This window comes from Panthera uncia, chromosome B4 (assembly GCF_023721935.1).
Source record: "Panthera uncia isolate 11264 chromosome B4, Puncia_PCG_1.0, whole genome shotgun sequence".
Lineage (NCBI taxonomy): Eukaryota > Metazoa > Chordata > Mammalia > Carnivora > Felidae > Panthera > Panthera uncia.
This window is the reverse complement of record NC_064809.1, coordinates 94274505-94301857: the sequence shown is the minus strand read 5'-3', so window position 1 is coordinate 94301857 and position 27353 is coordinate 94274505. Positions and strand designations below refer to the sequence as shown.

Here is a 27353-nt window from a genome sequence, read left to right as displayed (position 1 = left end):
TTTGCAACAAAAACATGAGTTGTATTAGCAGATATCTGTGGTTCAGTGAGTACAAACCTGTCATCTAACTATGTAACACTGGTTCTAAATGTAATGTTTAAAAACTTTTTTTTTTTAATGTAACCACATAATAAATCTCAATTCCTAATTCCAGCGTGTAGTCAGTGGGGCTGGGGCTGGAAAAAAAAAAAAAAAAGCACCATATCAGAAGCAAAACAAGATCACAGTCACCAGGCATCTTTACTTTTTAAAACTCTGAAGTGTTTTTATGGAGTTGCTACATTTCAGATATAAACTTCACCTGCAACTCTGTAGGGCCAAAGGGCTGAACTCCACAGAACTACCACTTTTCTTTCAGTGACATTCATTTGAAATAGTAGCAGTTTTATGCAAATAAAATTAATTTCATATTCATGTATTGTGTCTACCACAAATTCTGCCATGGCGGATTACGTTTTATAAGGCAAATATTATACATGAACGATTCATTCCCAGTGCACTTAATTTGCAAAATCAACCAAAAAGCAGGAGTAGCAGATTGCAAGTTTGCAATTTATAAGATACTTTTGTTCCCTTTTTTATACATATATATATATATATATACACACACACACACACATATATACATATATATATATATATATATGTTTTGTTTTTTTTTACAAAAAGTCCTGCTGCTCTGGTCTTTCACATTCAGCTCACATGTGATAGAACAGGTTTTTGTCAAGAATCACGAAGGGTCTGAAATTTTATCTTCCTTGCAGGGAAGGAGAAAGGGAGGAAGGAGCCTCCTCCTTCAAGAGAAAAAAAAATATTAAGGAAAGTTTTGCTTCAAAAACTTCAAAATCTAGAGATTTCTTCGCATATGTCCACAGAGATAAAGAAAGAATGAGGAAAGGGCATTAATAGTGGATGTATGGGCCACTATAACTTAATAAAATCCCTGGACCAAATGTTTTCTCATTAGCCTAAGAAGGTGGTGTTTATTTCATATTATTTTAAGTGGCACAACCTTAAAAAGTGTGCACAATTAGAACCTTCATGAAATTTTACTAAGGTTTGAAAAGATAACATGGCCCAAAGAAATCTGGTAAATTCATGGCCTCCCGGAAAATGTGTTCATCTACTCTGTAAGTGGAGTGATGGGAAATAGTCATAGGCTACCACGATTACCTTTTTAACACCCACCACATTGTTACATAATAACCAAACTATCATTTGTTGTGTTATTTGTTTTTTTATTATTTTTAAAACAATGGCTGAGTGCTCTTGGATCATAATTAATAGCAGGCTAGAGAAGGTCTGGTCATTACTTTACAGGAAATGTCTGACCTAAAGGTCATCATATTTATTACAAGTTGCTCTAACCTCCTAAATATAGAAAATAAAAAGCAATTCCTGTTATTTGTTGAACAATTGTACATAATCATAAAGTTGATGCACTGTGAACAGTATCAATACATTTAGCCAGTAGATAAATGGAGCATAAGGGATAACACTGAAAAGTCATCATGCAGCATAAAAAGCAGCAATATGAGAAACAGCAAGGTGAGGTACATGGACTATGGCCTTTGAAGCCAGACTTGGTGTTTTTTTTTTAATTTTTTTTTTCAACGTTTTTTATTTATTTTTGGGACAGAGAGAGACAGAGCATGAACGGGGGAGGGGCAGAGAGAGAGGGAGACACAGAATCGGAAGCAGGCTCCAGGCTCTGGGCCATCAGCCCAGAGCCCGAGGCGGGGCTCGAACTCGCGGACCGCGAGATCGTGACCTGGCTGAAGTCGGACGCTTAACCGACTGCGCCACCCAGGCGCCCCAAAGCCACACTTGGTTTTACTGCTGTGTGAGCCTGGCCAAGCTCCCTTCCCACTTAGTTATCAGTAAGATGGTGATAATAATACCTACTTCACAGGGGTTTTGTGAGGATTAAGTGAGATACATTGTTGCACATGTAGCAGAAATTCAACAAATGTGGGTTCATTTTGCGCCCCCATCCACCCTCACCTGTGCTAATGCTGCAATCCAAACTCTGAAATCTATATAATAGTCCTACTGAAGAAAATAGAAGAAAAAAGAATTATAAGAAACAAAGACCTTCTCCCAGGAATGGACTAAATGATTTGAACCTATCACAGCAGATAGTTAAGGAATGGGCTTCGCTCTCCCCCAAAATGTTATGGGAAGGATTTATATTGCCACTCAATTGACCATTTTGCAGTCAGTTTCGTTTTCTCTAACTGGGCCACTAGACATCTACCAAAATGCATCGACTCAACTATGGTACTCCAAATTGGGCAGTGTAATGGACAAAATAGGATTATTATCATTATTAGCAAACAGATTAACTGAGTTTCTCCCTGGAAATAGGTACAGCAATTTAGTTAGTGTTCCATTAAAGTATCACTCATTTGATGAACAGTCAACAATATTTACTGAGTGGCAAGTGAAAAAGATAATCTCTTCCTTTGCCTGGATTATCAACAATGTTAACGTGCTGACCCCACCTGTGACAATCACACCTAAGTGCTGTTCGTCATAAATGAAGCCCGCATCTGTGCACTCATTAGCCCATCTTCATTCAACTACCACAGCCAACCGTATAGACACATAACATTCATACACTCACACATGCACGGGTGATGAATAAATAAGGGCATAATCAGTAATGAAGTTCAGCAAGAGGTTTCCAGAACCTGTTTTAAAATACCTAATCGACTTAAACAACATTTTGAAAAAGACAAAACAATTGGAAAAGAAAAAAGGTCAATGGCTGCCAGGGCCTAGAGGTTGGGGAAAGGGAACTAACCACAAAGAAGCATAAAAAGAACTTTCCGGAGTGATAGAAATGTTCTATATCTTGATTGTGGTAGTGGTTACATGACTGCATGCATTTGTCAAAATCCATAGAATTATACACCTAAAAAGGGTGAATATTACTGCTTATAACTTACAGCCCAATAAACCTGACTTTAATAAGAGCCAGCTAATTGGAAAAGGGAAAAGAAAAGTCGAGGAGCCCTTAGTGACAACAAATGCTATAATTTAGCCTCCAATAATGCTCCATGAAGCTAAAATGCAGAGTTGTCACAAATCTTTAAAAGAACTTGCAACATTCTGTACGTGAATAAATTCTTGGACTCAATACCATTAAAGGTCAGAATCAACTGAAATTGGTATTGATTAAGTACTGTCAAATTTCAACTCCACATGCTAAGGCAAAGGAAGGAAATGAGATCCATGAGGAAAGCAAAAACTTTATTTTAATTGGGAATTAAAATGGTTGCCTTCTCTCCAATTTATTTTCTTCAGAGCTACAAGTTAAAAATAGAATCATATTAACACATAATTAAATTATAATAAAAATCCACAAAACATTTCCAATTCCCAATGCTGCTTTACATTTATATAAATACCTCATTTCTGAAATTTTCACATTCATTACTTTGTATAATTCCTGTGTAACTGGACACACAATTAATGCAATATATTCTATGGGAATAATAAGACTTCTTTATTTTGATTAGTATTTCAGAGTTATAGAGTACTGCCCCATATATTATCTCTTTCAATTGTCACTAGAGCATATTCAGTAAAGGTTGTTAAACCTGTTGTACAAATGGGGTAAGTGAAAAGCAACCAGCAATGGTGGGACAGGTTGCCCACAGTCTCAGACTTAAGGCTCTGAATTCAGACACTCGATTTGAACTCAGGTTTTCTGACTCCTCTTAGTAATAGCTAGACTTACCAGTGAGCACATATGAAAGTACTTAATTTGCACAAAACACTATCAATTGAGTACTATCATGGTCTCCCATTACAAGTCTCCCATTATTGAGATCTAGAGAGGTTAAGTAACTTGTTAATGTCACACAGCAGGACAATTGAGGAACCAGAATTTAAACACAGACACTAGGTCTCCAGATTCCACAGTGCAACACCATGGAATATGGTGTGTCATAGCATCTTCTACTGTTCCTGCAACTGAGCAAAACCCCCATTGTACCCAACGTACGTTTTCCTTGTGCTCGTTTTCATGGAAACTGAATTAAATTAACAAGTTACAAAGTAGAATGATCAGTGTTTCACTTCTTCTTTTTATTTTTTAATTTTTTTTAACCTTTTATTTATTTTTGAGACAGAGAGAGACAGAGCATGAACGGGGGAGGGGCAGAGAGAGAGGGAGACACAGAATCGGAAGCAGGCTCCAGGCTCTGAGCCATCAGCCCAGAGCCTGACGCGGGGCTCGAACTCACGGACCTCGAGATCGTGACCTGAGCTGAAGTCGGCCGCTTAACCGACTGAGCCACCCAGGCGCCCCATCTCTTCTTCTTTTTACATGGCTTTATATCTAACAGAGAGAGTGAAGTGCTTTTCACCCTATCCTGACTCCTGACTCTGACTGGTTTCCCAAAACGTTTAAACACCACAGTGTGTAGCCTCAACCACTCTACTGTAAGCATTCAGCTTCCTGATTTTCCTGTCCTTCCATGACACACTCTGGAACTTCTCCCCAGCTTTGAAAAACCCCATCTTCTACTTCCCTTGCTGCTATATGCCAGCCACAAAGCACAACTGAAAAAAAAAAAAAAAATCACGAGATTGGTTCCACCTTGAAGTCCTGACTTCCGAGGTCAAGTAGAGCATTGGCACCACTTGATAATCTTTGTTGAACAGGACAATCCCCCTCCCATTCTCTCACAGCTGCTATTCCAAAGCCTCATTATTTTCCTTAGACACCCTCTCACTTCTATCCCCCTTAACTCTCAACACACGAACTTTTCCGGCACCCGATAAAAGAAATTGAACCATCAGATAGGAGATCTTCATCCCTGTCTTGAAGTACAAATAATATACCTGTTCTCTGCTTTCTCTCATACCCTCTCACATCCACTTTTTGAGAAAAAGATCTTTTTCCTCTTATTTCCAATGATTCCCCCAAATTACGCTTTTGCCCCAGCCCCCTTCATCTCCTTTGGGACCTTTTCCATCATTATCTCCTGTCTCTTCAGTAGTTTTAAAATCTCCCTCTCCACTGCTTTTTCTACTCAGCATATAAACATGCTAATTTTTTTTTAATTCCTCCCTCAATTTGTGTCTAACTTACTCTCTTCAGCTTTGTCCTCACAATCAAATTTTTTGAAAGAGTAGATGTTTGCTGCCTCTTCTTCTCCGCCTCTTTGCTTCTCAAACCAGTGTCAAATGTTTTCTTCCTCAAAAACACTTTCACAAAGTCTTGTAGAACTAAATGCAGATAGCTAACTGGGGCTGGGGATGAAGGGAGAGACATGAGAAAACTTTTGGTGGTGACAGAAATGATCTGTATCTTCATTGTTCACAGTTTTGCATCTGTCAAAACCCAATGAATTGTACACTTTCATTAAAAGGGTGCCCTTTAGGGGCGCCTGGGTGGCGCAGTCGGTTAAGCGTCCGACTTCAGCCAGGTCACGATCTCACGGTCCGTGAGTTCGAGCCCCGCGTCAGGTTCTGGGCTGATGGCTCGGAGCCTGGAGCCTGTTTCCGATTCTGTGTCTCCCTCTCTCTCTGCCCCTCCCCCGTTCATGCTCTGTCTCTCTCTGTCTCAAAAATAAATAAAAAACGTTGAAAAAAAAAAAAAGGGTGCCCTTTATCACACACAAATCATGTTGATTAAAGTTGATTAAAAAATAAACTCTGTATGACAAGAGTTCTAATGTTAAAAAGAGAACAAAGAAATGAACTAAAAGTGGACTAACATTATCAAAAAGTAATATAAGATAAATTATGCAACCAAACCTTAAATTAAAACATGTTTCCTCTCAAACAAGTTAGGAAGGGAATAATATTAGCTTAGAGAAATTTTTTTCATGGTACTAGAATTCGATGAGGAAGGTATCACCAAGACTTTATAGATGATATTTCAGTTAACATAACAGCTTTAAAAAATATAGAAATAACATTTAATTGAGCATTATATATACATATATATATCACCTCCAATTTTTAAAAAAAATTAATGCACAACATTAAATGATTACCCAATGAAAGCATTTCTACAGTTACTGATATAACCTGGGCCTGTTACTTTCTGACAATATAATACACTGCAGGAATAGATAAGGATGGAAGAAAAATCATCTTCCCCAGGTCAGGTACTTTGTATATGTGATCTCATTTCATCTAACATGTATAATAAAAGCTCGCTGGATGAAATGACATTACTTCTTTAAAGTACTTAAATAACACAGCTAATATATAGTAGAACCAGAATCAGTTCCACTCCAGAATCCACAACCTTTAAAATCCTCCCTCTATGCTGTACACATCCACTCATCTAAAGGAGTGGATCGTCAACATGTCCATTAAACGATCTCTCTGCTATCAATTGCCTAAAGAAATCATTGGCAAATGCTGAGTCACAGGCAATTTGTCCTCACATTCGCTCCTGTGTGCACAGAGTACTAATAGTCTATGGGATAGGAGAAATAAATGTGGTTTAGCCACCAAGAGTTGCCCCGCTTGGGGAGCCAACTTGTATTGTCTCTCAGTCCTCTCAAACGACATAAACCAGAGAAGAATCTTCAAGAAAGCAAAAAGTGTATGATCAGCCTTGATTCTATTGAAGCCTTTAGGAAGCTATTCGTTGAATCCCAAGAGTTCCACACCATATAATAGGGAAGAGGCAGGCAAGACAAAAAGGGGTCTTCCCCATAAAGTATTTGATTTTTAATAAAAACTACATTTTTCTAGATGCACATAACATGCATTAGCTACAAAATTCCATTCTCAAAAGTTCCATGAATTACCTTATTGGGTGGAATTATTGAGTATTATCTATTTAGAAAATGGAAAGATTTCAATTTTAGCTTTAGTTGAGCAGATCCAGAACTGTTCTCTCTGATGACAATGAGCAACGAACTCAGCTGATCCCTGTGTAACACAGAAACCATAGGTACCTTCTCAGCATAAAACAAACTAAAAGTATTCATTGAATTCTCTCATTTTCTCACAACCCATATCCAATATATCATGAATCCTAGAAGCTCCACCTTTAAAATACAGCCTAAGTTCCACTACTTTTCTACACTCCACTACCTTACATACTGCAGTCACCATTTAGATGATCCCTCTGCTTCCACCCTTTACCCCTCCCCCCCCCACACACACACAGTATAGTCCCACACTGCAGCAGAGGGACTCTTTTAAAATAGAAGTCTGACATGTCATTCCTCTGCGTGAAATTTTGCCAAGGCTTCCCATCACACTCAGACTGAAAACAAACGTCCCCAAGATCACCTATATTACCTACATGCACATACACACACTCACACACACAACTGACCATCTTCCTCTTCACCCCAATGCTCTTCTTGGAGCATCTAGGACACTCCAGACATCCCCCCACCTCAATGCATCAGCACTGTCTTTTCCCTCTACCTAGAATTCTCTTTCCCGAGGTATCCCCGTGCTCACTCCTTCAGTGCAGTTAAGTCTTTACTCAAACACCCATTTTCACAGAGGTCTTTCCTAATCGTCCCCTTTTAAATTATACCACTTTCTTTCCTTGCTTTGTCTTTCTTTTTAGGGCACATCACCATCTCACATGTTATGTGTTCTATTTTCTTATCAATCTCTCCCCCACTGAAATAGAATGTAAGCTCTGTGAAGCTTTGTCCATTTTATTCACTGTGGTGTTCCCCTCCCAGTGCCTAAAACAGTGCCAGAATATGTGAAAATTCAAGTTAATATTTGTTGAGTGAACATTATTGGATGGCTGAATGAATGAAATCAAGACATCTATACAGAGAAGAGGGTTATCTTCTTGTTTGCTACAGCTGAAATATGTACATCTATTTCCTCTAATGCTGTTGCCAAGTTGTTTAATGTAAATTTACAAAAAATGAGGGGCGCCTGGGTGGCTGAGTTGCTTAAGTGTCTGACTCTTGATTTCAGCTCAGGTCATGATCTCATGGTTCATGAGACTGAGCCCCGTGCCAGGCTCTGTGCTGACAGCACAGATCCTGCTTGTGATTCTCTCTCTCCCTCTCTCTCTGCCCCTCCCCTGCTCACATGTGAGTGCCCTCTCTCTCTCTCTCTCTCTCTCTCTCTCAGAAATAGATAAACATTTAAAATAAATGAGAAATTAGGGCAAAAGTCTGCTTTATGTGATTGAGTACTGGAATTGTATGTATCATAAAATGCTTCCTACCTTCCTTGATTTCACAGTGTTAGTATTATGTAGATTTTCCAAAAGCCTAGCATTTACTAGGCTGTGATTTACAGAAATAATATGCTTAGTCCATCATTACTTTCTTACATGGAATCAAAAGCTAATGAGGGAATTAATGAATACTGTCCTCTAGCATGTTTTTGGCAAATACTATAGACACGGGAAACATTCAGAAGAAATAGACATGAAGAAATCCTACTTGTTTGTCCTGTAAAATATTAGATCATCATCTAATGTCAAAAGTTTTTTTTAGAAGAAAACCAAAACCATTTCAATCGGATACCCACCAGCAGAACAAACTCTCATGAGGCAGGTGGATGGGAAAAGAGGAAGCCAGAAGAACCCACACTGCACAGAACCTGTCTTAGGACAGGAGTAGCATCTCTCACTAGGAGTAACCTTGGAAGATGGAGTTGTTCATATGACTGAGTTGTACATCCACATGGGCTAAAAAGTAATAATAGCCAAGGCAAAGAGAAGTATCACACAAAGACAGAAATCTAGGAGAGTCCTCTAAGGTTTGGAGCATGAGGAGGGGTAGCATAACTATGTTTCAAGAGAAAGGAATTTTAGGCACAGAGTCAGTAGAATCAGTAAAATTATTGAAGAAAATGATCTACACTTGTCACATACTACCTATTCATTTAGGAAAACCTTGTATCTTCAGTAATAAAATCTCATCACTGCTGGGGGGTTTTGCCTGGATTGAGATTCCTCCTATATATTAAACCAGAAAGAAATTCCCTTTCTCTAGTCACAGACACATCCTGATACAACTATCCTTATCTAGTTAGAAGGTGTCCTACTAAAAAAATTAGGACCTATGACTGAGGAGGCAAATGATTCTGCAGCTAATATCTTCCTGGGTGCTTGGTCACCTTTGGGTGATGAATTGGCTTGTCATCATGACAATTTATGCCTCTCTGATTTCATTTGCAAAAGTCAAACCATGAGCACCAACAATGTTCTAGCATCTTTCTCAGTAATTGTCCGTGATGATTGAGCCTGGAATCTTTCAATGAGATTTAGAACAGATAAATTATTAAAAATGATTTAACCTAGTTTGTGGGAAAATCTTTATTTTTTCTAATGAGAATGTCATGTTACCTTTAGAACTTTGTCACAATTGTTCTGTTGTCATTTTGGGAGCTCAGGCACTTTTGAATTAAAAAAAAAAAAGAAAAAACATTCAATGATATAATATTCATGAAACTATCTCCCAGAATTAAGGGCTTTTATTGTTTTTGAAGTTTTATTAGCATCTTTTTTGGTGGAATATTCTAGGGAAAAAAATCAATCTCAATCTCTCACTTTCTTTTTCTCTCTCTCAGAATATTCATCTAACCACAGGATGACAGACACATGATACAGTGAGACTGATTTCTGCTCTACAACCCTATACAATTACTTATAGAGGAAATACCTCCTTAAAGAGACCAGCATGCTATGAATTACTTACTATTTAAAAGCTCAGTCTCATAGACTCAAAGAAATATATTCCCTATATTAACAATTTTGCTAGAATATCCCTGGTTCAGTTATGTGTATAATCTAGCTCAGTGAGAGTGGGAGTCAAAAGAAATTTAAGGAAAGACTGTAGAGGAGAAAAACCATTTCAGGGATGGACCTAGCTATGAGGAGCTCATTATCAACCTCTTGATTAGAAACACTGCTCAAAGACTTCTAATAAGCTGTTGTTTGTGTCATCCTGAGATGATAAATAAGCTTAACTAGGTATTTTTCTATTTAATTCATAAACTAGCTATCATGCAGAAAGAGGTACATATATTTACATAAATCCAAACCAAATTTTCTATGAATCATACTGCAACTCCAAAATTTTCTAATAAGTATGTATAATCCCCTTGATTATTGAGCACTATTTACTGTAAATGTTGCCAAACGTACTAAGCAAAGTCAGGTTCTCTCTGCAGCCACCCCATCCTATGGTGATATTTCCCTTCCCCATTTAGAATAAAAACAACAAAGTAAACATTAAGTTTAAAATACACAGTAGAGGGGCACTTGGGTGGCTCAGTCAGTTAAGCATCCAACTTCAGCTCAAGTCATGATCTCATGGTTCATGGCTTCGAGCCCCACGTTAGGCTCTGTGCTCACAGCTCAGTCTGGAGCCTGCTTCAGATTCTGTGTCTCCTTCTCTTCCTGCCCCTCCCCTACTCATTCTCTCATTCTCTCATTCTCTCTCTCTCTCTCAAAAATAAATAAACATTAAAAAATAATTTTAAAAATACACAGAAGTAAAATTCCAACAAAATCTGAAGGATTAAGGAATATTGACATTCCCATCACCAATAAGGGCCAAATATGGTTTATATCCAAATCTGAAGAATCTGAAAACTATAATTAGTAGGTTTATTGGAGGCAATAGAGGTAGTATATTAGACTATGTAATGGAAAATGTTTGTAGAACTAGACAGGACCTATTTAAAATTTTAGCTCTAGCATCCACGAACTATGTAATGATGATCAAGTTTTTAAGCCCTTTGAGATTCCATTTCCTCACCTTAAAAATAGGGGAAATGATAGCAGCAAATCACACAGTTGGTTTTCACTGCTCCTGACACACGTTTTGGTGTTCAATAGGGTCCAACGTTGTTACTGTATTTTAATGAAAATATTCTGTGGCAAGAACTTCTAGTTGTCTACCAATGTCCAATCTCTTTGTTTTTTTACTTTTAGAACCCCACATTTTCATTTCAACACATGGCTATATAGAATAGACTATATTTCCCAACATCCTTTGCACCTATGTGTAGCATGTAAGAAAGTTACGGTCAATGAAAATATTTTTTAATGCTTTATGTGTGACAGAATAACAAAAGATAATCCACATAGAGAGCAAAGGAAGAAAACCTTTACTCCACGATCCTCATTAGGGAATATACATCAGAGCATTTCAATATAGTCTCAGTGCTGAGACCCTATGTCTGAAGGTTTAGATTCAGTGAGTCTAAAGTAGTGCCCAGAAATGTGAATCTGAAAAACAGTCACCGGGTGATTCAGATATGCGCCTATACTTTAAGAACCTCTGCTGTAGAACCTCCACAAAGTACCATACATCTAGAATATGAAAAGTAAATGAACGTCAGTCAAATAATACATTGGAAACTCTTCAAACTGAACAACATCATGCTATTCTAAAACAGCCAAACGATACCTGACTATAGAACACAGTATAAAAAGTTCCTTCTCATTTATCCTTTCTACATGATGAGTTTATTTTCTTTAATTATGAAAACTTTTGTTTCTTAATCCTTCTGTTTCCCACCCAGAACTTCAAAGTCTCTAATGGCATATTCTAGATTTCTTCCCATTGCGTTTGTGTGCACATTTGCCTGTAGAAGTGGATATCAGTAAGTGAAGTGAGTCTTGACGAACCCTCTGTCACCTCTTGACAATGTCCAGGTTGGCTGCACACTTCCAGATGGAGTCACCTCCATAACTTCTATATAGTGTCATCAACCACCAAGTCATTCTTCTAAAGCAGTGATTCTCAAACAGTGGTAATTTGCCAGGGTACATTTGACAATATCTGGAGACATTTTGGGTTGTCACAACCAGGGAGGCTACTGGCATCTAGCAGGTAGAGTCCAGGCTGCTAAACATCTCATGATGCACAGGACAGACCCTCACAACTAGGAGCTATCCAGTCCAAAATCAACAATGTCAAGGTTGAGAAATTGTTCCAAAGGGTGTTGAAGGAACCCCTTCCCCTATAGATCTGTGCTTAGAATACCCAAAATACATTCTCTAAGAAGCATCTCACACCTAACTAGAAAATAATCTTCATGAATATAGAAACCATGTTTCTTGCACACATCCGTGTCTTCCCTGTAGAGTTCAATCTTAACATCTGTGAGATAGGACAGTGGAACAGTGAGGAACACAGGCTCTGTAGTCAGACCACCTGAGCCTGGATCCCCTGCTCAAGCATTTAATACTGTATTACAATGGACAAATTATGCCATCTCACTGATCCACTTATCTCCTAATCTGTAGATTATTAAAAAATGTTGTGATGGAAACTTCCTAATTGCATTGTTATAAAGATTAAATTAGCTAATCCATGCAAAATTCTTAAATCAGTATCTGAAAAATAATATAGGATTAATAAAATAGTGAATGAATGATTTTTATGATGGTCCAACAGTGCAGAAAATCTCCTCTCTTCCATATTTTAACCTACATACCCTTTCCTCCACCCCTTTTTAACCATAGCCTGATAACTAATAGGATATAACTTCACTTTTTATACGTAGACATAGATGATAGACATAGACACTTCTTCATTACTGGCTTAATTCTCCATGTCTTCAAATAACTTTCTCTCTCTGAGTTTTTCCTGAGAGCAATTCTTCCATAAACCTAAGAAGAGTCCGTCTTCCCACAAATGACAGAACCACAGAAAAACATCCTTCACACACATCTCACCTCCTCTAATAATGAAGTTCTAAGTCACTTGCATGATGCTGGTAAGCACAAGAAAAATAAACGTTACAAATTTTGCAACACTTTTCACAATGGCATTATGAGGGGGTGTTGAGATAAAATGACAATGCTTCTTGTCTTCCCCTATAAACAATCCTCCTTTGCAAACTATCTTTTTTTAAGGTGTGCCCACAAAGGTTCCCAATTTAACCTTCTGTGCTCTTTCTCTCATCACCCCATCCAGCCTTCTCACTAGTGGGACACCAACTTACTCTCATCTATATAGATGGCCATGCACCGAGTGCCCTTCTGTGCCCGGCACTCTGATGCATACTTCGCTTCCATTATTTCTTTAAGCTTCTCAACAGCAGTAGAAAGCGTGTGTTGTTATTCCCATTCTACATAAGAAACTACAGTTCCGGTTAAGAAACCTGCCCTAGTAAATGGAGGAAATCCAAAATCCAACCCTAATAGCTAAATACCAATGCTATTTCCACTACCCTTTTTGCCCAGCCTTCACTTGACTCCTCTATGGTCTCCTAGAAAACACACATCATGTAGCAGAATACTTTCACTCTCAGGTGATTCTTTTACACGGGACTATTTCACTCACTTGTTCTTCACGTGGCCTCTCCCTACAAGAAGGGAAGGTAAAAGGACTGCCTCGACCAGGAACATCTCTAATATTTCCACAGAGGCCCTTCTATTGGAATCTCTCATTTTGTAATGAATTACTGTGAAAAAAAAAAAAAGCACTCTCCCATTCAGACAAAGCGATCCTGTTTCAAATGATTATTTTTCCCCATGTGAAATGCTAAGACACACTTCTGCATTAATTCTAGGCATGTGTGGAGATAACCTAACTTTCAGCCTGGCTTGCCATTTAAAAGATTTACATTTCATCAGAGAGACATGTATAATAAATTTGCCATATTAAAAAAAAACTCCGTATTTCTTCATTTTCTTTCACTGGCACAAGAGGAATGTGCAGTGTTAAGTTGGAGGGGAAGAAAGAATGAAATGCTTCACTCCGGCCAATCTTTAATCTGCATCCAGAACTCTACAGAAAAGAGTTAGAGAAGGTAAGAGAGTAAGGGAAAGAAAATAGAGAAAAACTACCAGAAATGAGGGCATGGGACTGATGCACCTTACCTCAGTCAAACCACCTAAAACTCTGAGGTTCTTTGATTCACTTTTATTTATTCCTTTGTCACCCAAACCAAGACACTCATTAAGACTGTTGGTTTTTCCTCCGGAAACATCTCATATCATCCATGCTTCAAATATTTACTGAGTGACTGCTATGAGCACAGAATTGTGCTATATACCATGGATTATATATATATATATATATATATATATATATATATATATATACACACACACACACACACACACATACACACACATACTATATATATGCTATACATATCATTTCTCCAAGTTGCTCCAGAATGTATGTCTATGTGTGTATGTGATAATAGGTATAACATAGTATAAGAGTGTGGTTTTCACCGACAACAGTTCTTCTCACAGATCTTGCAATCTAGTGAGAAAAGATGTGCAGAAAACAACAAAATGAATTCATTAGGACAATGATCCAAAGAGAATTACAATTGAAGGGCAATTACAGTTCAAAGAAGGGAAGGAATCTAGCTGGGCAATGCTTCATGAAGGAAATAAAACCTAAAACTGCCTAGAAGGACAGTTAAACTCTTGTGCTAGAAGAATTCTTTCCTGTTATACCAGTATTCTTGAAAATTATAATTCAGGAATTGAAGCACAGCATTTCATAGAGTGATGTTTAAGAAAAGTTTCATTGTCATGTAAAAAAGACATATGGACAGACACTGTAGTTGCCTTTACCAGGTCTAAATCTTCATCACCCATGCTCAGTCATGGCCTTCTGGTAAGCATTCAAAACTACAGGCTTTCCCACCCTCTAAAATTTTGGGCACCTTCAAAGATGAAGATTTCTTTTTTTTTTTAATTAATTTATTTATTTTGAGAGAGACAGAGCATAAGTGGGGGAGGGTCAGAGAGAGGGAGAGAGAAAGGGTCCCAAGCAGGCTCTGTGCTACCAGCGCAGAGACCAATGCAGGGCTTGAACTCAAGAAACTGTGAGATCATGACCTGAGTAGGAACCAAGAATTGGATGCTTAACTGACGGAGCCACCCAGGGGCCCCAGAGATGAGTATTTCTTAAACTTCATTGTAATCATACCATTTCCCTACCTTTTAGGGGGTCCTTATTTCTTCCCATTTCCAATCTGGTCTTTCTGGCCCCACTCTACCTATTTAATTTCACATCCTGCAATGCTACTTTGCATCTTCCTTGGGATCCATCCTACTTGAAGACAAGTTTGGGAGCTCAACTGACTGGGTCTGAAGGCTGGCTCTGCTACCATGAGCCACATAACCATGGGCAAGTTCAGCATTCCACCTCTTAGTGCCATACTTTCTTCATCTAGAAAAAGGGAATAGTAATTAAATTAAATGATACTTAGAACAGTGCCCAGCAGCTGGTCAGTACTCCATATGGGATACCTGTATTTATCTAATGTTTTTGCTTAAGGATATACTTTCCCCCTTCTTGATAATGTCATACATTTTTCCTTTGAAAAACTACCACTCTAGGGTGGTTCAATGGTTAAGCGTATGACTCTTGGTTTCAGCTCAGGTCATGATCTCACAGTTCACAGGTTCAAGCCGCACATTAGGCTGTGGGGTGACAGTGTAGGACCTACTTGGGATTCTTTCTCTGCCTCTCTATCTCTGCCCCTCTCCTGCTTTCTCTCTCACACACACACACACTCTCTCTCTCTCTCTCTCTCTCTCTCTCTCTCTCTCTCTCTCAAAATAAATAAATAAAAACAAAAAAAATTTTTAAATAAAAGAAAAACTACCACTCCCCAGATTCCATCTGCCCCTGATAGGTGTGTTGATGAAGGAACCCCAGTATTTACATCATCCCTGAAGGTGTGCACTCTAATCAGGAAAAAGAAATTGATCTCTTTTCTGAGAATTTGAGGACTACAGCTAAAACAATCCAATAAAAGTTCCCCCAAGAAGATTCTTAATTGGTATGCCATCTAGTTCCTCAAAGCTATCTTTCCCAAGACCTAATTATTTAATTCTTCATTTCTCTGAGCTGTCCAGAATCTTACCATTGATTTTCTCTTTTGCCTAAGTTTTCCTGAGTGGCTTTCAGATATTTGCAACCAACTACCTAATATATTAATCTTCTCACTCTGAAGAAAACCCCATGGTCATTCCTACTTTGAACACTCCCTTCATCTCACAAGGAAGGCTCTCTAATTTGCTTTCCACCTACCCATATCCACCCATCCCTCAAGACCCAGTACTTTTCAATAATTATCTATGCCCTCATTGATATCCTATTCTTTCTTCTTCAACATCTACTCTGTTCTTCTTCTACATCTAACATGCCACTGAATTTGCGTTTCCTTTATAAAATACTGCCTTGTGCCATCCATTGTATGGTAGTGTACTTACCTTGTCTCATCATTTGGCTTCTAAACCTTTTATAAATAAAATCTATATCTTATGCCTCGGTTTATATGTAGTATTTAACATGATGCTAAGTCCAAAGAAGACATTGAGTATCTATTAGCTTACTAATTAAAGTTAATCCAAAAAATTTAGAATTTTTCCTCTCCTTGTCACTCAAAACCCTACATCTAAAGTGAACTTATGAATTCAGCTCAGTCCATTCTCTTTGATCTCAATATGCCATAATTTTCCAAATATCAATAAATCATTATTGAACACAATTGCTCAATATAGATTTGCGAATGGATGAAAAAATGCTTTTCCATGATTTTAAGAAATATAGCAAGAAATAAATCATTTTCAGTACCATGTGAACAGTACATATGGGTAGGGATTGGTTTTAGGTATTTACCAGTTTCTCCCCAAATCAAACCTAATCAGAAAGCAGCATCTCATAGACTCAGTGAATTTCCTTTCTGCCATCTGGTCTGAAAAGGAAGTCAAGAAACATTAAGTAGGTGGCAGTGGCTAAGGACAGACAGTACAATTAGCACTTTTGATGTCGTCTTCTACTCTGAATGTTCAGTTTTATCTATCAAACTGAATACAAAGGCCTTACAGGCCTTCCTTTGATTCTTTAGCAAAGAATATTTCTCTTTATTTCTTGCAAGTTCCACCTCCAGAAATATTAGTACATCTTAACCAAATATCTCATTTAATCTTCCTGAAATTTGATTTTAAGTCCTATAAAGATCACTTGAATCTAAGTAACATCAACTTTTAGAATATGATTTTGTTTCATCATTTGTTTTGGACCATGGCTACCCAGAGATTCTTCTCTAGACTACAGCATATTTTGTGTCTGAAACTAGATGCAGAAGTTTGGCTATTTTTTCATGTCAGACACAATCTAAGTGATGGTACCTGTTTGCCCTACGTCCAATTACTGCCTGCTCCTTGATCCTTAGGAAAGTTGATCTAAACTGGCATGGCAACCTTGATCAAACAGGAAAACAGATCTTGGTCAGGTTAATAATGGAAAAAAGGAACTGAGAGTCTTTTAGTAATGATGATAAGACATTTTATATTATCCCTATGCTTTTACGGAAAGCTCCTGATATGATCTGAAGCCCTCCCAAGCTCAAATCCTTTAATGGCTTCCTCTGCTTAAAGGATAAAATCAAAACTCCTTAACATGACATACAAATCTCTTCACGATCTGGACCCTGCATAAATCTCCAAACTCATCTCTTACCACTTCCCTCCTCAATATTACACAATATTCTGCCTACCTCTCTCAGATTATAAAGGCTGGGCCAAAACAGTCCTTTAAAGTAAAAGTCCTAAAGAACTAGAAGGAAAAAGAAGAGGGAAGATAAAAATAATGATAATAACGGTAATTAATCTGAAGTTAGAAGGAAAGTAGACAGCAAAGAAAAGAAAAACTCTTATATTATTAGATTATATGGTATTACTTGAATACATGGAGACCATATCTAAGAGATAATGGAATTGGTGGCCTCTGCCGTGAAAATCCCAGCAGGAAGACTGGGGCAAGGAAGATCACAGCCAAATCACCGCCCTCCTCTCTACCAAAGACAGAAGTGGACCTCGCTATGTACCATGCAGTCCATCACACACATTATCAAGAATAAACATACTACAACCATGGATACTCTACACTGACTATTCTGCTTTGTATGTTTGGTTTTTACTTCAAGCTCTTCCTTTAGCTTCTATTAGCCTCTTCACTATGTAGACTCTTAAACCTCAGGATAGTTGATAAATTGTGGATTGAATAACAAAACCCATTATCATCCATCATTGAATTTACCATCAGCCCAGGCCAGCCACCAGGGGATGGATATTTGCTGAGGCACACTCCACTACACCAACATCCCAATGGAAACTTTGGGGCAAGAGAGTTCTATAAGCTCCTCCATTAACTAAATTCTGCCTACTCAGTTCACTCCCTCTTCTGTTAACATGTCCCTTCAGTCTACCATTCCACCCTCTATGTAAGTAATTCTTATTATCAACAGCTCTTTTCCTTTACACAAACCCCAGACACCCACCGCTTCTGCCCACATTCTTATCCTTATTTAGATCTGTTCTCATCAGAGCCTCAGAGCCTCAGAGCTAGAGAGAGACATGAGTACTTTCCTAGCTCCTCCACACACATATTTACACACTATTCCTCCACTTCCATAAAAAAAAAACTTTTCTTTTGGAGTTCATGGCTTTCACTAATCCTTGTCCACACCTAGGCATCCAGGTGTTACTCACACTTTGAGAGTCTGAAACCCGGCATACAGTTTTCTTGCCTACATTCTCCAGGATTACCGTCAGTGTTCCTGATATTTGTTCCAATATGGCCTCACTGTTACCTAATCCCTGTTCCCTCAAGTGACTGTATCTTCAAATCCTCTTCATCCATCCAACTTTGCAATAGCAGGCTTAAAACCCCTCCAACTCATCCTGAAATCTGAAACACTTCTTTCTATCACAGATCATCTTTCTGTCTTACCCACTTTATCATTCCAGTCCTACTTTTCATTCTCATGGTGATCTCTATTTTTCAACTGTCCCAGTCCATTTTCCATGAATATCACTCCCATTGTGGGTTATCTTGCCTTTCTGTATCTCTGGACACCATGGCCTGTGATCTCAACAATGCTTTTATTATCAACACCTTATTGTTACCCTCTTGACTGCTGGCTATGTGTGCCTCATCAGTCTCCCAGGCTGAATCTCCTCACATCTGCTTTCTCTATTCCTGTTCCTGGGTTTATAAACTTGCAGAAAGGTACAAAACAGTATTGGCTATTTCCTCTACAAAGACAAGCCATTCAACATCAAGTAGCCATTGGCGACTGTATGGAAACATTTTTGTTCTCTTCCTCTAGATTCAGCAATCCTGTACCCAAAAATTAACTGCAGTAGGCTCTGCATAGATGTATTGTGTTATCCATTCCTTAACTAGCACTATTAAAAACAGTCTACAATCACTGCATGCATTTCTTTATTCTACAGAACTTACCAGCTCTGTTCCTACCACACTAATGAAATTTAAGAGGTTCATCAATTAAATTATTTTCCTTTTTAAGTTCTCAAACTCCTTGGCTCTAATAAACTCCTGACCTAGCCACATAGCTTGCTGACAAGACTGCAGACCGAACTGGAATGACCCAAACTTGGCTCAAACATATCTCTCATGCAGCAGAGGTGAGCTGGGTGCTATAATCCCAAGACAGGCACCCATAAGGCAGCCAGCCTACATCCACCCAGCTGGCAAGCCCAGCTATCATCAGACACTCAACAGCAATCAGAGACTTTGCTTTCCTGATAGAGGACAGAGACAATCCCTGGTCTTTCAGTGTATAAGAGCCACCTCATTTCTCCTCCCCTGCACTAGATTCCCCAGAGCCTAGACTGCACTGGATTCAGTTCCCTGCTTGGCAGTAAATCTTTGCCCTCAGTACTCAACTCTCTTTATCAACACTTTTCACCTACGTATTTCTACAGAGTTCCTAAAAACTAATGATATCTGTATTGTAAACTTTGCTATTTATATTTCAATTTTAGTAAAAATTACTTTTCACAAATTTTCATGTCTTACATATTAACCAGAAGATTTTGGAAAAACCTGACATTGTGACTTCTCTGAAGGGAGTTTACTCGTTTAGATGTTCAATGGACTTTCACTAAGTACCTATCATTTTCTACATACAATAGGAAGTGCTGAATCTTACAAAGATGAGTAAGATATGGCACCAGCCTTCAAAAAGTTCACAGTCTAGGGGCACCTGGGTGGCTCAGTCATTTAAGTGCCTGACTCTTGATTTCAGCTCAGGTCACGATCTCATGGTTCGTGAGTTTGAGCCCCACCTTGGGCTCTGTGCTGGCAGTGTGGGAGCCTGCTTGTTCTCTTTCTCTCTCTCTCTCAAAATAAATAAATAAACATTAAAAAAGGTTCATAGTCTAGAGGAGCAAAGAGGCTGGCAAAAAAAATGACTATGAACAATGAGATAATGACTATAAGACATGAGTTTACAAAATATTCCAGGAGTAGAGAAGGGAAGATGACTATCTCTTGTTGCAGTCATCAGGAAGCCTCTATATATATCCCTAAATTTACTGTAATCCAACTCTTTTGTTGTTACTATTTCTTTTTCTTTCTCTATGGACACTTATTACATAATATTCATAATGCAATCTAAACAGAATGTTTAATGACAAAATGACTCCTACTATTTATATGAATTTTTTTAACTGGAATATATGCTTACAGCATATTAACTTACACTTGCACTTTTCTTGTTAAAATGAGACATAAGTTTTACTTTCTTCTTTTTTTTTTTTTTTTTATTTACATAGGCTTCACACCCAGCATGGAACCCAATGTGGGGCTTGAACACATGATCCTGGGATCAAGAGTTGGATGCTTAACCAACTAAGTCACTGAGGTGCCCCAAGCTTTATTTTTCAGTAGGAAACTACACAGAATGATTCCATGTTTTAAGTGTGTATATACAATATAATCCCTAGAATTCTAGAATCAGAAACGTCCATATGTATGTATGTGTATACTTTCCTGGGTGTAGATATTTATAATATACATCACTACTGTAAATTTTGTGTATCCTTCCTGCTGTAGTCAGTCCACACAATAATACTAAAAAATATGTTTGTGGCACTTGTAGATTTTTCCCAGCATCTGTTCTCTACAAACTCTTTTTTGCAAGATGCCCTCCCATTCATGAGGTGAAGCAGAAGATGCCATGTTCCTATGATATGACTCCACATGTCCACTCTCTAGACACAGTTATCACATATGATCACATGACTCAAACAGGGGCAATTAATAACAGTCCCTATGAGTTTGGGAATTTGTAAAGTTCACTTTCCCTCTTGGGTCCTCCATAGCAATATGCGAAACTTGGGAACTTTTGGCTGTAATATTACACCACAGTAATCAAAGAACAGAAGAAGTCTGTCCACAGAGAGTAAAGCAAAGCAGAAGAAGCGCTGATGAGGACCTGCCATAGGATCCCCAAGATTCCCACAGTGCTCCAATCCCAGGTCTATTCCCTGGGATGCCTTCAGATATCCCAATACCCTTCTAATACATGTTACTTTTTTCTTAAGCTCAAATTGAGTTTTTATAACTTGATAATTAAAGAATGCTGACAAATAAAAATTTATATATCCAGTTATAATATGATGAACACATCATTTGGGCAGTGTAAATTGTGCATCTAAGAGACTGGCCAACAAAAATGAAAACTCTCATTAGTTGTCATAGCCAATTCAGAATACATTGAGAATCTGGAGGACAGAAACTATGGAGTTTTTATTACCTTAAACCTTAAAGTCATTCTTGAGTCTTTGCTCTCCTGGTTCCCCAGTGTTTCCTTTTTCCTATCTTTTGTCCCTCACCAAATCCTATCAATTCTTCCTTCAAACTGCCTTTCATATCTACACTATCCTATCCATTTATAACTACTCTAGCCCAGAGTTTCTTAGGGAAATGGGCCCCCAACCCCAGTCTCTTTGCGTCCACATATTTTGCATGTTTTCCTCAGGCAGATTATAAAAATTACACATGTCATGACTCCAGCTTTTAAATTTTCCGTAGCTCTTTAAAAAAATTATTTGTTTTGAGAGAGACATGAGCAGAGGGGGGAGGTTCAGAGAAAGAAGGGGACAAAGGATCCAAAGCAGGCTCTGCACTGACGGCAGAGAGACCGATGTGGGGCTCAAACTCACGAACTGCAAATCATGACCTGAGCCAGTCAGATGCTCAACCGACTAAGCCACCTAGGCGCCCCTTAAATTTTCAGCAGCTCTTATTGTTAACTGAACAAATCTTAAAACTTAGCCAGGCATCAAGCTCTTTCACAGTCTAGTTTCCATCTACCTCTCAAATTTATATATCCCTACTCCCTTCTAGGACTTCTGAATACATCATCAATTTAATTGTCATCATCAGAGTAAAATGTGTCAGGCACTGTGCTTATGATTTTATAAACATAATCTTCTGAAATACATATAACAACTGTGATGGTTTCAAATTAGCCTGCAAATTCTCTGGCACTACTCCCATTGAAAGATGGAGTCTATATTCTCCTTGCTAGAATCTGAGCCAACTTAAGTTTGTCACTAAGTCAGTGCACTAAAAGTAACACTGTTTAACTTCTTAGGCTGGGTAAGATAGCTTCTGCCTTGTTAAAAGGAAGAGGAAAAAAAAAAAAGATGGTGACTAATACAATCTATGTAACCACTTACAATGAGGTGAACAGGCAGTGCAAATCTCTTGGTACATTCACCTTTGGAGGCCTGAATCACCAGTAACAAGTTTGACAACATTAGGCCACCATGCTGCTAGGTGGCTCAGATCACATGGAGAGACCACTCACAGATGCTCCAGAGGAGAGCCCCCACTGAGGGCCCAGAAACAGTGAACATCAAGTAAATAGACACTCAGTAAAGATGCCCCCCGATGATTCTGGCCCACGGCTGCCAAGTCACTCCTGCCATCAAGCCCTTCCAGCTGAGACCCTGCAGAGTAGAGAGGAGTCCTTTACTGCTCTGTACTGTCCATACTTAAGACCCCAAGAATCCATGGCCATAAGAACTGGTTATTTTTTCATTGCTATGTTTCAAAGTGATTTCTAATTTAGCTATATCAGTTGGGACCAATTTTAGTACCTGAAAGTAGGGCACTGCCATAGCAAAAGACTTAAAACATGTGGCACTGGCTGTGGGACTGGGCTGTGAATAAAAGTGAAAGATCCTTGAGAGTATCCTGCCACAGAAGCTTTATGACTTTTAAGGAAGGTGTTGGTGACAGCTTGAAGGATGTTAAGGCAAATGGTATTGGAAGCTAAAGGAAAGGGGGCCTCTGTTATGCAGTAGAAGAAACTCTGGCAACACTGCTACCTGTGATGCTAAAGAAAATAAGAAATATAACTATTGAACTATATTTTCTAGCTAAGAAGACTTTCAACCAAAAAGTGCCACCAGCTTCTTCTCCCTGGCCATAAAAAATCCAAACCTGGAGAGATGAGCTTAAGAACAAACTGTCTAGTTTCCAAGTAAAATGTGGAATAGGAAAGAGCTAGGACTTACTGAGCTTGAAATTAGAACTCTTTCTCCTTCTCGGCTTCTCCAGATGGTGAAAGATTCTCAAAGTAAGAAATGGACTCGGGGCGGGGGGGGGCCGGGGGGGGGGGGGGGTGACGGAAATACAGGTCACTTTTAGCAAAATGTGATCTAAAGATGAAGCCAAGGATGCAACTTCAGGAACTGTTAAGATGTCAGATACTTTTAAAGTGATGCTCCTCAGACCTCTTCAAAAAGACAAAAGTCTTAAACTTTTTTTAAGTTTATTTATTTATTTTGAGAATGAGAGAGAGCACACATGCACACGTGCACACACAGACACACACACGCACTCAGCTCAGTGTGGAGCCTGATGCAGGGCTCCATTCCATGACCATGAGATCATGACCTGAGTCGAAATCAAGAGTTGATCACTCAACCGACTGAGACACCCAGCTGCTCCAAAACAAATGTTTTCTAAGGACCTTAAGTGTGTTCCTTATAAACCTCTGTTCAGTAATAGAGCATCCAAGAATGTTATGAGAATTATTCTGCAAAGCCTCACAGTAAACAAAGGCTCATATTAAAGAGACCTGTGGTATAGTTTTGTCTAACGGAATAGATATAACTTGATACACAATAAGTCAAGTTTTAAAAAAATAATTATACCTTTTTTGACTTTTTGACTTTCTTTTGACAAAAGAAAAATAGGCCTTTGGACCCCCAGCTTTTTACCGATAGGAAGCAAGCTGAGAAAGCTATTCAATTTCGAACACAAACTAATTTTTCATTTAAAAAGAAAAGATGCCTTAAAAAGCAAAACTGAGAGTCCAAATGATGGGCCAACTTCCAAGAAGGACAATTCAGCATTGAGTCATAATTTTAAAATTGCCAACATGTTCCCAGTTGGATTTCAGAACTGCTATGGACCAGCAACTGCTATGTCCTCCCATTTTCTCCATTCTTGAATGGAAAGTTCTATTGAAATAATAATATTCCCATCTTACCATTGTCTGTTGGGGGAGAGAAGATAGATAACATGTCTCTTTAGCAAACAGATCTTCAGAGCAAGAGAAACCATGCACAAGAAACCAAACCCCAATAGTCTCATCTACACCTAGACCTAAATTAGCTGTTGAGATCCTGGACCTCAGACTTTAGACTAATAATGTAATGCAATGAGTGATTGCATTTTGTATGTGGGATGAATATAAATAATTTGTGGTCAGAGAGAAGACTTCACTGATTTTAAACTATGTCTACAAATGCTCTGACATTCCCTATCAAGAAGTGGGATATATGCCCTCTTCTAGCAAATCAGAGCCATCCTTAGTGGCTTACCTGTAACCATTAGAATGCAGCAGAAGTTCTGATGTTTATGACCGTAATAACCATACACTATTTCCCATAGATATCCTGTACATATCCCTACCTCTTTGTCTTTTCTTAGTTTACATTTCCTACCAAGGATTATATGCACACATCATCTGCTTCTCTAAGACCAAACCTTTATTCAGAGTCATATTAAATCCTATCTCCTCTATGAAGCACATCATTAGACTCCAACCTTAGCAATTTCTCCCTCTTCTCAATGGTCTTGAACTTATTTTCTGCAACTTTCCTTTCACAGTTAGTGAATGCCAGTATCACTAGTTCACAATTAGATGATTTATTGCTTTTCTGACACATATTCCTTGGCTAGTCTCTTGAATTATGCCCCTAGACAAGGGTTGAAACTCCAAATGCCTATAGAATGAAAGCAGGTAATCTATGATAGTGAAATTGACACAATGCAAAAGAACAAAAGTGGTCTGGATTAGGTTACACTGGAAAGCAAATGTGCCATGTAAATGAGTCAGCCACCATCCAGGTACAGCACATTGATTTTCTTCAAAACAAATATTACTACCTGACACACATTTATTTGTTTATTGTCACTCTCTCCATATTAGGATGCAAGTTCCCTGAGAGTAGGAACTTTGTTGCTTTGTTTGCTGCTATATCACCAAAGCCTAGAACACTGAGTCTAGACTACCTGACAATCAGTAAATATTTGCTGAAGGAATAAATGAGTGAACCATTATTGCCAAGTGGGAAGGGAGCCCAATGTCACAAGATCTTGCCATTGTTCAAAAGAAGCCAGAAGCAATTTTATGTGCAATCTCTCTACTTCTAAATTTCAACAATTAATTACAGAAATACTAAGCCATTTTGGAGATGGGTAAGCAAAGTACGTCCACCAGTTTGGATTCCATCTGAAAGATGCACATGTGACCATTGTACTAGAAGGATCTTAAGAGTCTTTTACCCTTCTAATTACTTAGGATAGTGCCTTGCAAAATGCAGACAACTTGAGAAGCAAATGATGATGATGCAAATATCACACTTCAGGCACTGTTACGATTCAGCTGTAAATTATTAAGATGCTACTCAAGTTACTCTTTCATATCTCAAAGAAAACTGCATCAGCTTCTGATCCAAAATGACCACGTGGACTTCACATGACTATTCCACACTCAAGATCTTAAGGCTAAACTTCACTCCTTCCAGCTGTTAAGAGTTCAGAAGTGTGATGTGCTTATTTTCCTTCATGCAGTGAAGATAAAATAAACTGGATATCCAAGAGGTGACAGGAAAAAAAGAAGCAGGTTTTAAACTGTATTTCCACAGTTGATAAATAAGGGTTCCCAGGGGCAATTTTGTTTTCCTTTTTATTATCCTTAGTATTTTTAGATTATACAATCTAAAATTTTATTTCAGTTGACCTTTTCATGCTCTCTGGTAGCATGTTTTATCTTTTCTACATAAAAATTATTAAGTAGGAATTTTAAAATGTTTACTAATTACTTGGATTCTTAACTCTAATAAAAGTCACATCTAAATAATTAGAGTGTGTCTGGTTTTAAATATGGGTCACTTAGCAACAAGCTTAATTGTGTAGGGCTGAGAATACTTTTAAGATGCTTTAAAGAAAACATACTGGAAAAAAAACAGTTCCAGTATGCCCTGTGCTGCAAGCTGATGCACAGCAAGCCAATCATCAACTTTTGAAGACGTCAAAGTAAACGAGATGTCTTGGTGTTCCTTTTCTGTGTGTGGTCCAACACGAACAGCCTTGAAGGAGTCATCAACAAACATCAGAGGAACTCAACATAACAAATGAGTATAAATCCAAAAGAGTAAAATGTCTTCTGGCCCTCCAGAGCCAGCATTTAGGACCTAATTTTAATGATTATGTAGATTAATTCACCATACGCAGCTCTTCAATAATGGCATTAATTTTTTATGCAGGCTGATTTTATTTTTTAAATAGGTTCCACAGTGATGTATATTTAAAATAACCCTGAGAAAAATTTATTTATATAAACCCATTTTTCAAAGTTTAGGTTGTTATAGACCTATGAACTTCTTACAGAATAAGAGTATAGATTTCCATTCACCTCTTTTGTTACATTTAAGCAACACTGAATACAATGGCCAGTGGATAGGGAGAATCATTGCTTGGATTCTTTCACAGACATACAGCTGAAATGATGAAACAGAGTTCCTAAGGCACAAGGAGGGAAAGCCCAAAATTTGGGATCAGACCAACAAAAGTTTGTCTTACAGCTCTACCACTTGTTTAATTTTTGACTCTGGGTAAGCTACTTAATCTCTTTAAACCCCAATTTACTTTATTCATCCAGAAAAAGAGAATCATAATACCTTGCTTTAGGGGTGACATAAAAATTAAAACAGATGCATATTTATTGTGTAAGCCATTGAAATGAGGAGGAAGTTTTTAACTCAGCATGGCCTGACCTGGCCTGACTAGTGCAACACAATAGTATGCAAAACACTTAGAACACCATGCTATCACAAATGATAGTTATCACGCAGAGTCCAATTGATTCCTTTTATAAATTAAATGCAGAGCATGAATTTTCTAGGTTTCCTATATATCATGCTCCCCTAAGAATGTATTTCTATACACTTGGGTGTTACAGGCTAAGAGAAGCTTTATACCCTACAGAAATTCTAGCACATTGGCAGAAGAATTCATGTACAAAATATTCACTGAGCATTGTTGTTAATATTTGAA

The 27353-nt window shown here is 38.2% G+C and overlaps 1 protein-coding gene across 1 annotated transcript in view; it reads right to left on the bottom strand.

Moving 5' to 3' along the window:
• TRHDE (thyrotropin releasing hormone degrading enzyme) overlaps positions 1-27353 on the bottom strand; it is a 383274-nt gene that overhangs the window by 340039 nt on the left and 15882 nt on the right. The gene's annotated exons all lie outside the window — the stretch shown is intronic.